This window comes from Lethenteron reissneri, chromosome 30, assembly GCF_015708825.2.
Source record: "Lethenteron reissneri isolate LAM-NWPU_2019-01 chromosome 30, ASM1570882v1, whole genome shotgun sequence".
Lineage (NCBI taxonomy): Eukaryota > Metazoa > Chordata > Hyperoartia > Petromyzontiformes > Petromyzontidae > Lethenteron > Lethenteron reissneri.
This window is the reverse complement of record NC_083808.1, coordinates 13,360,760-13,376,022: the sequence shown is the minus strand read 5'-3', so window position 1 is coordinate 13,376,022 and position 15,263 is coordinate 13,360,760. Positions and strand designations below refer to the sequence as shown.

Here is a 15,263-nt window from a genome sequence, read left to right as displayed (position 1 = left end):
ACAATGAAAGGATCTCAATTGGGCTCTCTCACCTTGTTCAAGAACACATGAATAGACAGTAGAGAAAACCCATCATCTTCTCTTATTGTGGATCTGTTGCATGAGAAATGCATGACTCTCCTGTTCGTGATAGTGCTGCACTCTATAACTGGTGGCAGTAGCACCAATAGCTTAAACAAATGTCAAATAGCTAAATTAATGTGATGGTTAATTGTAATTGGATGTTGCCATGATGTAACAGTTAGCACGCTGGACCTGGGCAAGATGTTTTAAATCCGCCCCACCTCTCTCCACCTCCAATTAGTACAGTTGGCTACGTACAGTGTGAAAGTAGTTCAACATCCATACATGTGTATACCATAGTTAGTATCTCGTTAGGTTGGTCATGTGTGGTGGGGTAAAGTGGGCACGTAATAATTATCGAGGGCCTCTCAAAAAGTTCCTCTAGTGGACACCCTTCTACCAGCAATTTGTGTGAACAAGCAACTGCCTGACTCATCTTTACCTGTTTCACGTGCACCTACAAATCATAATGTAATGTTGAACTTCTTTCGCACCATCCGTAGTCAACCGTACTAATCGGAGGTGTAAACCAGATGTGATTGGCAAAATGCCACCGCAAATGTTTTAACGTTGATGCTCCTTTTTGCCAACGCCATGCTTGAGAAATGAAAGGGGCAGAAGGATGGAATTTTGACCTCTGCGATCTACCTGTGTCGACTTGGGTGGCACATGCCTCCCCGTCTGCTGGCTACACCAGGGTAATGAATGCCACTGTTGCCATCGGTGGTCACTGTTGTGTTGGTGAGGTGAGGTAGTAGGTTGTAAAGTTGTAGGGTGTCGTTTGTTTACACCCGATTTGGAGATAACTGTACAACCTATTGCCTTCCTCGCCACACAGCCAGTCAGCAAATCTGTGCCAGAGGAAATAACCCTCCAGGAAGCCGCAGAGATTATCAGCTGAGAGTTGATGCATAAGCGAATACAGTGGATAGCTTATGCAGTAAATAGCAAGGGTGAACGAACCATCAATTGACATCAATTCTTCAGCTCATGAAACGTGCATCAAGTAAGAATATATACAATGTGTTAACGTCTCCATTCCAGCCACTGGAGGCGCTACCGATCACTGCTCTGTAACAAAATAAATCTACAGCGATACCTTGAACTTTCGTCTGGTTAGGGACCAGAGCATGGACGAATGTCAACAATGGAGGAATGTCAAAGCAGAGGCTTTATTTAGCCTTGCTCGTTAAGTTTGATTATGCCAAGCTTTTCTTGCAAATTGAGAACCTTATGAGTTATTTTAGCTTTACTATCACCACACTTAGGACCCATTATGAATATATTAAAGCACAAAATAAAGTATTTTACAGTAATCACAAAAATAAGCACAGCATGAATACTGTACACGTGTTTTATAATCACGAAAATAACTATGAACACTAGTATTATACTGTTATCACAAAAATAGCTATGAATTGTTCATAGTATAATCACAGAAATAAGTACAGTATTAATCATGTGAATAAACACAAATATAAGAGATGCTCACTGAACGACTTCTATTCAAAGACTGAATGAAAAAGATGGCGCGTGGCACGAATGTCGTGGAAGATTTGGGATGAAATCGGACGAAAGAGGAAAGCGCGTGGACGAAATTTGAAATGTGGTTATAATTGAAAACGGCCGAAAGAGCGAAGCGACGAAAGTCAAGTGGACGAAAGTCAGGGTATCTCTGTATTTAAAATCACGAGTGCAAGCTGCGATGATCGAATCACCAGGCTGGGAGGGGAACTGAATTTGTTCACCCAAGTCGAGATATTTTATGCAGTGATGAAAAGACATCACATGCCCACAAAACTTATCTCTTAAGACTGCATGTAAAATTGTGTTTCCTTGTGCCTGTGGTATAAATTCCATATTCACATGTCATAAATTAAAAAAAATATATAACATTTTAAAGAAAATGCAACGTACATACTTCAGTTGGTGGAAACTGGCCAAGAGGAAGCTCTGAATATTTTCACTGCTAAAGTCACAGACGATTGCATAATCATGCTATATATAAACAAAAACATGCACTCTATTATATTTTTGAACTTTCCATACCTATGTTGAAATGACGTGGATTGTATAATGTAAATAAACAAGCAATACACGTTAACAACAAAGCAATGTGTGTGGTGTGGAATTTTCATTGATGTGATGCTACAAACCAAGTCGTGTCTAGTCTTTCAGAAACGTACGATTTTGTCACAAAAGTCTGTAAGATACGACGGGGTACATGCTTGTAATCCAGCACTTTGTGGAGATGTGGTTGGTGAATTGGGAATAATCTCCACTAATGAGAAAGGAGACTGAGATGCCTGTAGAAATCAGTACACAACTAGTGCAGTATTTTTAACGTGTCAAAAATTTACTTTTCCATGTCATGCTTGGAATGGAATTGCAGTGACAGAAGAAACACATATGAGTGGATACCAAACTCAGGGACAAATCAGCAACCTGCTTGATATGCTGCCCCCTACAGGTGCCCCGTTGATGTGCATGTGTCTCGTACTTGGAGTCTACCTGTTACAAAGTCACCAGGTTACAGGCCACCAACGACAGCCAACAGCCTCCATTCGCCATTAAGTAGCGATGACATCATTGCGGCGCTTGTGCCAGGCCAGGTGCACTTTGAGGCCACGTGAAGTGTCGAAGGCTCGCTGACAGGTCGTCACAGGACAGACCGAGGTGCAATGGTTTCACTGAGATGACTGCCAGATGCACCACGCCCTTTACAATGCCTACTTGCTGCACTCTAGCCGTCTGGCGCTCCGCTCGTTGTTGCGAGCGTCGTTCCTCTGCCCTCCATTGCTGTTGGAGGGCGACTGCCTCCAACTGCCCAGTAGGGTCCTTCACCAGGCATACACTACCACACACGCATCTGCACGCAATGATCTACACTTGTAAAAGTCACCCAGCTGCTTATGTCCATTCCTCACTAGCTTAGTGGATAATGTGGTGGAGAGACATTCTTGGATACTATTAAACTGGTTTACCGCAAAGGTAGTCTAACCACAGCACGACATTGCAGGCAAATAAAGGCTGCTGCAGTCAGGGCCATGAATCGCTGATAGCTCATAAATGTGTTGTACGAGACGTAGATGGATACACAGACATAATACAATTTCCCTTATTTATAACCAGAGGCCGGGGAATAGAAAGTGCTCGTAAAACGTGTCAAAAATCCGATGGCAATGACTTTATTGAATTCAGAGAAAACATTTCAAAAGAAATGCTGATGTCCTAGTACAGGGATCGGCAACTTGCGGCTCCAGAACCACGTGTGGCTCTTTAAGGACTGCTTCACGTTATTTATTAACGACCGGCTCATATTCACATGCATTGCGGTTCTTGAAATCTTTTTTTTAATACCGAATTCGAAAATGGCTATTATTGTTATGGCATCTCTGCGGGGCGTGGCAGCGGTGGCTCGGGTGGTTTTGTCGTCACTGCACCAGCCAATCACCTGGCAGGAAGAAAATCCTCATGCAAGGAAGCCTAGGATTTATTTATTATAAAGGATGCTCAAACGCAAGTGGGAACGTGATTACCTGCACGGTATGGACATGAAGCAGAAGTTAGAATTTCCTTACTTCAATATATTATTTACAATTCAACAAAACTGTCAACATGACTAGTGTACAGATTAATCAGAGTCTGTATCACCATGCAAAAGAAGCGGAAGGCTGAAAGGTTCACCAAACGTATAAGGAAGATGTTTGTCCTACGTGCTTCAACAATCAATCAATTGTAGATGCAATATACAGTACCGTACTATAGATGTAAAACACAACAGCCCTGAGCAGCAGAGCACAAGGCAGATGACCGAATCGTCCAAAGGCCCGGTGGGGGGGGGCAGGGGGGTCTCCGGTCCGGGCAGGTGAAGGGAGCAGGGGTAGACAGAGCCAAATGGAGGGAATAGTCATGCCTCAAAACTTGTTAACGATCAGATAACTTTCATGAATTAAATTAAACACATATATACATGTTTTTAGAGGTACACTTTTAATTAGATGGATTTTATAACAGTATCCCAAAAAAAAGAGGGATTAAGATCATACATAACCAGCAGACCACGTGCTAAGATTGGTGCATGAAGATTGTCTGTGGAATGTGAAACATAATTAGCACAGTTGGTATACTTAGCACGAAGACATATTCCAGTTTTTTTGTTTCTGTACTTTTTTTAACATGTTCGGCCAACATTTTTGTACCACACTATGCCATGATTCCAAGCTTCGAGAGGCATTACTGTGCATTTGACATGGACAACATTACTGTGCTGCCTTCCCCTTGCATTCTGCAGGCCGACTTAGTAACCCAGGTCCACCCACACTACTCGTTCTGGACACGTGCCAGAGCTGCGGCAGAATCTGTCAATCCAAGATCGGTCTCTTGAGCCATCTTTGGATCCACAGATAATCCAACTTTTTGTATGGAAGACAATCATCTTCGATTTCGAGGGATAAACTATGACGATGACTGCCTGTCGCTATGAACCTGACGACATAAGTTCAACCAACATTACAATGAGTCAGGTCTAAACCACTTTGTTCAGCATCCCTCACTGACCAGCATGACGAACTATGATCAACCAACCCCCATGACCAGTAAAATTTGTAAATTATAATAAAAACCTGATTATAAACAGAATCAAGTGCTGGCTGGAAACACATTTCAAACAACACGCAAAACGCGTATGTAAAAAGCTCAGCCTTTGTATAGGAATACATGAGTATCTCCTAAATAAGTGTAGAGGAGTGAAATACGCGGTGCGCACAGTTAACCGAGGGCAACTGAGGGCAAACAGGTGCGCGTGTGCAACATGAGGTTTGCACGGACAAACCGCCATTTGTTAAGGGGCGAAGCAGATGCAAACGGGGTCGACCGGTTGTGCACGTTGAGACCGGAGGTGTAGCCAGGGAAACTGGAGATGAGGGATGATTGATGGGCCAACAGGCGCCGGCCTGGTGAGAGCTTAAAGAGACGCACGAGAGGTCTCGGATAATTAGCAGAGGGATATAAGGGTGTGTGCGTGAGTGGAGGGAAGTTGTTGCCGGGGACGAAGAGTGAACACATCTCGCCGCTGCAGCTCCAGCCATCAACAGGACCTCAACCCTCACGCCTTCGCCGGGCGGGTGTTGGCTGATCCCCCCGCCCAGGACAGATGGGTGCGCGGGTCTGAGGGAGCGTAGGTGAGGGCAGCTGTGGAGATGTAGAGTTGCTGTGTGCGACTACACTGTGTGCGGACACGCTGTGTGCGGAGACGCTGTGTGCGGAGACGCTGTGTGCGGAGTCGCTGTGTGCGGAGTCGCTGTGTGCGGAGTCGCTGTGTGCGGAGATCGCTGTGTGCGGAGTCGCTGTGTGCGACTACACTGTGTGCGGACACTGCTGTGTGCGGAGACGCTGTGTGCGGAGACGCTGTGTGCGGAGACGTTGTGTGCGAAGACGCTGTGTGCGGAGTCGCTGTGTGCGGAGTCGCTGTGTGCGGAGACGCTGTGTGCGGAGACGCTGTGTGCGGAGACGCTGTGTGCGGAGTCGCTGTGTGCGGAGTCGCTGTGTGCGGAGTCGCTGTGTGCAGAGACGCTGTGTGCGAAGACGCTGTGTGTGGGGACGTTGTGTGCGAAGACGCTGTGTGCGGAGTCGCTGTGTGCGGAGACGCTGTGTGCTAAGACGCTGTGTGCGGAGTTGCTGTGTGCGGAGACGCTGTGTGCGAAGACGCTGTGTGCGGGGACGCTGTGTGCGGAGACGCTGTGTGCGCAGTCGCTGTGTGCGGAGACGCTGTGTGCGGGGACGCTGTGTGCGGGGACGCTGTGTGCGGAGACGCTGTGTGCGAAGACGCTGTGTGCGAAGACACTGAAAGCAGAACTGCTGAGTGCAGGCTAAGTGAGGTGAAAGCTAGATAAGAGTGGGAAGAAGTTAAACATAAGTGACCAAATAGATAGTTATAGGAGTGCTACAACTAGTGCAAAAATAGGTGAATAAAGTGTAAGCAGGGGACTTGTTATGACGTGTTGGTGTGAGTAATTTTTTAAGACACTACAGAAGTGCATTGTGGTCCTGTTGTCTCACGTCACAATCAAAATAGATATTGAGCAAATGTGATTGAGAGCAGTGATGCAGTGTTAAGACAACTGTGAACAGGTTTTTTGCACCCATTGGATCTCATCAGAACAGTATCATCACCAAAGCTCACTGCTAAAAAAATCAAACCGTTACACGAGTGCCTCCACTTCCATACTATGAGGCCCATCAGTTTGGCGAATACCAACAGTAACCAAACCTGTAAATGATGAGAAAACTCCCATCATCAGAGCAGAAAAGTGCAGGCTGTAAAGCCATACGTTTCGAACAACACGCAAACGTGTGTAAAAAGCACACGGCCTTTGTGCATTATCGAAAACCTATCAGCATTTTCTGAAGAGGGAGCATTTATATTTCTCTTAAGGTCACCATCGGAATAACCTTTGAGCAAACGTGACCAACTGACAGGAGCACTACACATTTGCTCAAAATGTATTTTGATGATGACTAAAGACAATAGGACCACAAGTACGCATGCTCGTTCCATATTTTTTGTTGTTTGAAATGCCAGTGAGGAGGGCCCTGATCCAGTAGTGGATGAAAATGGCTATACGGGCACACCACAATATACGTTTGGGTTATGTTCTTGAAAAACTGAAAATAAAGTGAAAAAATTGCATATCGAAAAATGTGTGGGAACCCTTCATTCAGCAGTAGACTAGAAAAGGGACGTACATTATTAATATTCTGGTCTCTTTGTGCTTTTGTGCTGTTGGGGTATGCCTGAATTACTGCATTTTAAAATAAAATCAAGAGTTTCACCAGAGGTGAATCAAGAAACATCTCAATGGTTGGTGGAGGGGGATGATACCAAAATGTCAGGCTTTTAAAACTGGGGCATACATGACATTTTTTAATTCGTATTTTATCTGATAAATTATAAATAAAATAAAAAATTCAGAGTCTCAAGGATCCTGCACTAGGTTTCACCTCAGATTTGTACAGTTTGAGTCCCTTATTAAGAGTTATCTCACGGCCAGAACTGGGCTCGTGCTGCTGTCACCATCCCTATAATCTCACCCAGATCCGGAAGAACCCTGCTGCTGCTGTGCAAAAAGAGTGGAACAACGCGGACATTCAGAATAAACTCATTATTTATTCTAGACCAGGGGTAGGCAACCTGTGGCTCCGGAGCCGTTTGCTGCTCTTTGGCTGCCCCTGTGTGGGCAGCCGTTTAAGAATAAATAAATCTTAAAATATAATTAAACGTAAATATGTGATCAAATATGGCAGGGAATGAGTAACTATGGAATGTCTTGGTGATAACAAAATGTATTATTAAAGAATAACGAAGGGGAAATTAAACTAAATATATGCAATTTATTCCACGGCCTACTTTGTTTATTTAAGTCAGAATGTATGTTGTCATCTGCTGGAAATCTGTTGCTGTGTTAGTGTTTAAGTAGCTTTCCGTGTGATTGCAGCTCTCGAACTATTGTTGTCGAAGACAAAAAACTAAAATGTCTCTTCTTCTTCCTTGAAAGATTGGCGACCCCCTCTTCCAGACCCAAACATCGCACCTTATGACTTGTGATATTCCTCCTCGAAGACATTGGTGCAACCATCGACCGCATCACATCAATAGGCTGATGCACATCTCACCTTCAATCACGGAAAATAAAAAAACAAGCCACAGTCCGGTACTGTAGTTGTGATTGTGGCCATACAACCCAGACTATAGGCCATAAGCAAACCCAATCAAATACATGGGAGACAAAAATGGCTTCTCAAAGACAGGCAGAAATATAATCAGAGATACCAACTCATAAGAAATCCAACGCCATACACAGACATAGATACCCTTGGAGATCAAACTACGTTAAACACAATCCACTGTACGATTGTGGCCATGCAACACAAACTGTGGATCGTTGAGTAAACCAAATCAAATACATGGAGACAGATGTAGCTACATAGAGACACGCAGCCATAGTCATGGATACGTCCTCATAAACGACTTAGAATTACGCACTCATAGAACCATAGCGATACACAGACATAGACCCATGGAGATGGAGGCATGTACGATTCATGCCATGCAGCCAAAACTGAGCATTTAGTAAACCACTAAAGTCTGTGATCGTTCAACGGAGGAGGAATAGCAACAGGACACTAACTCTCTTCCGAAGCCCTCTCGTGGCTCGTATTCAGCTCCCGAACGTGACGTGCAGTGCCATCTGGTGGCTATGTACGAGACATCTTCTGGGAATCGTGTAATTTATCATCCTCTGGGATTGTTCCATGGCAATGCATGAAAGTCGCGATGCCTCTGAAATCGTCACGCATGTTGTTAGGTTTCACGCTGTTACCCTTATTCTCACGAGTTTCACAATGAATGACAATTGATAATTTAAAAAAATATCTCCCGCATACCCTGAACAGACTGTCGGGGCAAGTGCTGTTGGCGAGCACCTACGAAGACCGGCACGGCACACGAAGGGGTGGGTGGCCAGCATCACGCCCGGCCGCCTTTGTCTCCCCAGTGGCGATGTTTACACACAGCACCAGGTACTCATTTGAGGTTGATTCGACCTAGGCAGGTCCAGGACCGGTTTAGATAATCGTCACTGGTGTTGGCCGTGAGCGGGAATCGAATTCAGGTGGCCAGGTTCGTAGCGCAGCGCGCTAACCGCTACACCACCGCTTCATTAAAATGGACACCACAACCACAATTGAAGGTTGCAACAAACCTTTCATCCCTTGCTCAGAAACCGCCCGTTTCTGGATACATTCACAACATGCTAACACGCTGTAGTTGACCTCGCCTCCCACAACCATGAACCAACACGGCATGCTCCTCCTTACCCAATCTGCAGCAAGTTTCACGCATCACTCGCCGATCTCACACTGAATATAAAGGGTGGGAAGGTGCCCGTCCCGAAACCGATTTCAAACGCCAGTGCCGGCGGGGTCTCCAGGAGGGCATCTCGAGAGAGGGGGTCCGCAAACCTGTGGATCCGAAGCCGCACGCTGCTGCTTACGGATTGCAGTGCGGCTCTCGAAATTCGGGGAAAACGTTTCTCTTCTTGGGAGTCCCGTTCACCATGGGAGTCCCGTTCACCATGGGAGTCCCGTTCACCATGGGAGTCCAGTTTTACCATGGGAGTCCAGTTTTACCATGGGAGTCCGGTTCACCATGGGAGTCCGGTTCACCATGGGAGTCCGGTTCACCATGGGAGTCCATTTCACCATGGGAGTCCAGTTTACCATGAAAGTCGAGTTCACCATGGGAGTCCCGTTCACCATGGGAGTCCCGTTCACCATAGGAGTCCAGTTTTACCATGGGAGTCCGCTTCACCTTGGGAGTCCAGTTCACCATGGGAGTCCAGTTCCCCATGGGAGTCCGGTTCACCATGAGAGTCCCGTTCACCATGGGAGTCCAGTTTTACCATGGGAGTCCAGTTTTACCATGGGAGTCCAGTTTTACCATGGGAGTCCAGTTCACCATGGGAGTCCAGTTCCCCATGGGAGTCCAGTTCACCATGGGAGTCCGGTTCACCATGGGAGTCCAGTTCCCCATGGGAGTCCAGTTTACCATGAAAGTCGAGTTCACCATGGGAGTCCAGTTCACCATGGGAGTCCAGTTCACCATGGCAAAGAGTCGGCAACATGTGGCTCTGGACTGCTTCGTGACCTTCATTAAGGACCACCGTCTCGTGTTTTTTTTTTACCAAATAAAAAAAGTCCTTTTTCTTGTTCTTTTGGTTTTCCGACCCCTGCTATAATGGACATTTGGTCTAATCTTACACATCCTCCACATTATCCACACCCTACTCCACCAGGTGACCACACACGACCTGTCGATCGTACACTGCTGCTGTCATACTCATACTCCTGGACGGACCGAGGGCGATTTGAGAAATCCTGCCCCATTGTTTCAAACCCCTTTCCCCAGGGAGATGGAACCGAACCGGCGACTTTGGATTGCAAATCCGCGTGTGCCGACTATTTACACACCACGGGAGCTCCTCCCTTCATCTACCCACTCACCACCATGTCACAGCATCTTAGCGCACACACCGTGTGACCTTAGCCTGTTGGGGCGAGCGCTGGGTCCAGCACCTGTGGGGGTGGCCAGCAGCCATGCCCGGCCGCCTTCGTCTCCCCATCGCCACCGCACATTCGAGGCCACGCACAATCGCCATGAGGCCATCTCCCAACTTGCGAGTTTCTGCGTCTCCCAACTTGAGAGTTTCTTTATTATTTACACGTTTTTATATTTAACTCACTCCATCTGTTGTCGTATCCTCTAAAAAATATTGTAACTCAATTTTTACCCACTTCCCAATGTGCTATCGACTGCAAACTTGGTATAGGTATGTCATACTGATGACAAGACTATATTATAGCATTACAAATTTAAAATATATATTTGTAAACAATCTTTTTTACGGCTCTAATTGTCCACGCTCAACTCACGTTGCCTGTCAATCACCACGTGGTCCCTGACGCCACGGCAAGCCTCGGGGAGCCACGCAGAGGGGCGGGGGGGGGTGTGGAAGGAGGGGAGGGGCGATGGGGGCAGGGGCAGCTCGGACTGTACATTTAATTAAAGCGTGTTTATTTTTGTTTATAATATTTTATTTTGCCGCCAAAATAGATGTCGACAATTACGGTAGATACGTTCCTTAAAAAGTGCCGCGTCAAGCGAAAGACGCGCTCAACAAAAAACATTTCCCCCATGAGTAATAACTAGAACGTTTTATTGAGATCACGACGTGCCGAGCAGACGGCGAGATGGCGAGACAAATAACCGAGGGCACGTCGCCGCGTCAATGTATCACCACGCTCAGGCACGCAGCGCAAGAAAGTAGTTCGCCTTCGACCGCTCAGAAACCGCGTTATAGCGGGCGCGTTATACGGCGTGCCGTTCCGCGTTATAATAATTCGCGATCCATATTGGAAGCAAAAATTTAATCAAGATACAGTAATTTTGCTGTGATGGTGCCACCTGAAGACGGAAGCTTGTGTAAAGTGTTCCCAAATGCAAGAACCGTATTATAGCAAAAACGTGGTGTGAACACGCGTTAAGCGAGGACTTACCGTGACAGCCGTGCGGGGCTCTGCTGCTGTCCACCACGTACTGTTGTAGAGTGCAGATGTAATCCAGAAGAAGGTCGATGTAGCGTTACTTGTTATTCCAAAGAACTCCTCCAGTTAATTCACTCAAATTCCTAAACCTTAATGCGCCTCTTATTGATTTTACGAAGGTGTTTATCAAACATAAACTATCGAATATTCTAATATTAAAACTCAAACGCTGACTTTGCTGATAAATAACTGGCTACGATTTCTATTCTATACATTAGCTGCAAAAAAACGATCGTATTCGAATTGTGTAGAGAGTTTACACATTAAGTCCGCATCAGCGGTCCAGTAGAGGTGTGTCAACGTTACACTCGCGCGTGCACGGGGCTGTTAGCTCACGCGGTGCTCTGTTCACACTCATGGGGCGCTTTCTCAACACGCACCTAAAGCTTCTCCCTCTCACTGGCCTGTATGTACTACGGACTGCTTCCGTGTTACTTAACAACAAAAAACCGGGAGACACGGACACGCGATAGGATTCCCACAGATAGGCTCCCATAAATGTGACGCCAATGGATTCTCAGCCTCGTGGTTCCCACCTCGTGGCTCGCCGAGGCCCCGCACCCCACAGCTCCCAATGGGTGAGGAGCCACTCTGATTGGAGGAGCTACCACACGTGGGTGGGGGGAGCTCTACCGATTGGTCAAATCTGCACGTGCACGGCCCACGAAGTTTCTGTGGTCGTTCTTCTATTGGCTGTAAGGTTTCCTCCAATGCTGGTTGTGCAACCCCTCCAGTACTCGTAATGGTGACCGTCAACCCAAAGCACACAGACTTCCACCTGGATAATGCAACAGCAGCCACCGTCTCCACATTTAGTCAATCATAAGCCAGTTCGATAAGCAACATTTAGACAATCACAAGGCACCTCTTCAGTTCGATAAGCCATCACGCACTGATCTTTGAGCATAACTCCTCTCGTTATTTCTGTCGTAATTAAAAACATTTTTTCTTCACATTTTTTAAACAATTATCCATAACGTTTTCTGGGGGGGAAGGGGGTAGATCGCGTAAATATAAATGCGTCGTGAAACCCGCCACCACCCCGACGCAGCCAATTTGGTAAGGTTTGTCACGGAAATAAACCGTGCCAATTGGTTACTACTTCAGCACACCGGTTGTGTCTTGGAGAGTAAACCCAACAACATTTACAATTCGAATTACCGTGACATTTATCATTCTCATCCACCCCTTGCTCCCGTGTAGCACTTGCACGCACGCAAGGGCGCCCGGGTTAACGCAGAGGCTAAACAAGGCGTTTGGCCCTCGTAGTTCTGTCGGCTCTCCATGCCATGCTGAACAGCTGAGCGACGGTAGCGCAGCCGTCGGGAATTTAGTGTCGGTGAATTACGATCGCCTCATTCGTGACTTTGCCACAGCTCGAGCTCGGAAAACTATTTTTGTTCGAAGAAATGAGTGTCGTGGGTGATTTATGTTTGACGAATTCAGTGTTCGGCCAACCCAGCGGTGTCCTGGATCAACCTCGCAGAGCTTCTGAGATTTCACGAAATCGGCTGCAGTAATGGATGAGTTCATCACATAGGCCTATGTATACATCGCCGTAGTCTGCTTGGGTAGTGGCATCTCACCACGTAGGAAACTTGAGTCAGCTCTGCAGGTCTCAAATGAAGCAAGGTGACCAAAGATTGTCCCACCATGAGCCGCATGTAGAACACAAGCAATGGGCAGCTAAGCTACAGTCCCTGGAAGTCCCCGCTGGGCCTGCTGCTGCAGATTTTATATTTCACATGGATTGTAAACTATGCAGCAATGTACGGAGTGTATGCCACGTGCTCCCGTGACATGGAACTGGGATTATAGCGAGTTGACCAGTTGAAGTGTATTTGGTGATGAAAGCCCAAACAGCGTTAACACAAAAACTGTCCGTAGCTCATATTGCACAAAAAAAATCATCCTACATTGGAATCGACCGAGCTGCCCAAACTCGAAAAACTACAAATCTGCAATGATTGATGCAATGTGTAGAGCACAGTGCGAACTTTGCGAAAATAAAAAGGCCATCGGAACACTTTGCAATTGTATTTATAATATAATAAGCTGCTAACACTATATTTCACATTTTTATGACATGTACGTAACATCGGTTTCACTGAACACTTGCGTGAGTTGACGATCACAATAAATTAAACAATTTACAGCATTTTGTCAAGCCACTGCTAAAAGCCTGCTAATGTCGTGACAGTCAAATGTGGATTATTTGAGCATACTTCACGCTGTTCAGCGCAGGCGAGTGAAGGGGTGGGGGACATAACTTGTTCAGATATCATCACTCATTTCTTTAGAACTGCTTTTTGTGTTTAGTTTGTTGTCCTTGCGCCACACATCCGATTAGCACGGTTGGCTACGTACGGTGGGAAAGAAGTTCAACATACAGTACATACATACTCATGTTATAGCCATAACCACGAATTTAACTTCAGCCACTGGGTTCATTGCGCAGTGCACAAGCCACTGTACCACGAGTACTCAAACGTGTACGGTACACTATCGTTTTGTCATTGTTATCCACCCCTCATAGCTGAATTGAAATACAATTTATAACTGGCTTTGCTGCTCATTTATGTACATTTTTTGTCATTATGACGTAGAATTCTTTAATTGTGTAAACTATTGTCTCTCAACAACACAACTTCAATGTCTGTCTGTAACCCAGCACTGCGGAGGCATGGGTATGTGGATCACACACATGTTGCGAAACACCCTTCCCGTGGGGGGTCGAGGTGCCATATACCCTGGCTCGCCAGAAGGCAGTACAGCAAGTGGACTAATCTGCATCTTTTTCCATTTGTAGGGGGATAAAGTGTTGCTCCCTCGCATGTGTGGGGTTTTTCCAAGTGCCTCTGGTTTCCTTCTACATGTATACTCATACATTGTCTGAAACATCCTATAATGAAAAACCCACGTATCAGTACTCTCCTGAATTGGTGCTTCAATTCAGAGTGGATTTCCAGAATTTAAAATAATTTAATAATTAGTGGCAAGTGATATCTGAACCAGTCCTGGGTCCCCCTTCACCAACCTGCACTGACCAGGATGTTCAAGTATGAAAATGTATGTTTAACTTCTTTTACACCATACGTAGCCAACTGTGCTAATCGGATGTGCGACTAATGGTTGAATAATCATAATCCCTTTGATCGACAGAGCATGGAGAAGCTTTCATCCAGCAGTGGATTGATAGAGAGGTTTACATTTACTTTATGTAACGGACGACTCGTTGGAAATGTTTGAAAAGTGCCGAATCCAAGATTTTATAAAAACTAGTCAGGTACAGCATATGCTTTCATTGAAAACCAGCAGTCTGTGAGTCATCACGACCTATAGTGTCCGATGCGACCCGACAGTGGTGGTGGTGATGGTGCTGGCCCAATGGGGATCGTCACGAGAAGATATGTAATACATTAGGTGGGATGGATGTTTAATTTAACGCACGAGCAATATAGTTCCCCGTTTGAGGGGCATCACAAAAATAAACTTTGCCAAATTTAGTTCGGTATCAGCTTTTGGAAATGCGAGACATTTTGGAGGCAAATGACAAGGGAATGTACACGCCACGTCGTTACATCGTGAGGTCGAGACATTACGCAAGCCGTCCTTGAGAAGGAATTTTAAATGTTGCTCACACATGCACTTAATTTTTCCCATGGTCATTGCATTGTTGGTGGCAGTCATGGCCATATGAGACAGGATAGTACATAAGACACGGCAAAAAAACCCCGAAAATAAAGGAATAGTTCAAGTGTGCCAGCAGAGGGCACATGCCCTCTTTGAAAATAGGACTATGAGCCTACACGGGGGAGCTTGTGCATTTGTAAAAACATAGAGGTTAAGAAATGCAAGGCTTTTTAAAGGCGTCGTTTAACGTAAAAAAACCCACATGATACCCATTGTGGGTGTGCCACTCTTAGGACTGTGTTAATCTTGTTATAACCTAACCGTGTGCAGTCTATTACCGTTTACACTGATATTGTTTATGTGACTTGCATTATTACAATTCCCTGTAACCCCTGTAAATAATT

The 15,263-nt window shown here is 45.8% G+C and overlaps 1 protein-coding gene across 5 annotated transcripts in view; it reads right to left on the bottom strand.

The window, feature by feature from the left end:
* LOC133349540 (ninjurin-1-like) overlaps window positions 1–11,777 on the bottom strand; it is a 58,393-nt gene extending 46,616 nt beyond the window's left edge. For 2 of the 5 annotated variants that reach the window (XM_061563089.1, XM_061563085.1), the window contains exon 1: window positions 2,575–3,001. The gene's annotated coding sequence lies outside the window, so the exon portion shown is untranslated. Of the gene's footprint in view, window positions 1–2,574; window positions 3,002–3,821; window positions 3,840–11,178 lie in introns of those variants that run through there. The other 3 variants (XM_061563086.1, XM_061563088.1, XM_061563087.1) reach the window with 3 other exon arrangements.
* Between the last annotated feature and the right edge of the window lie 3,486 nt (window positions 11,778–15,263).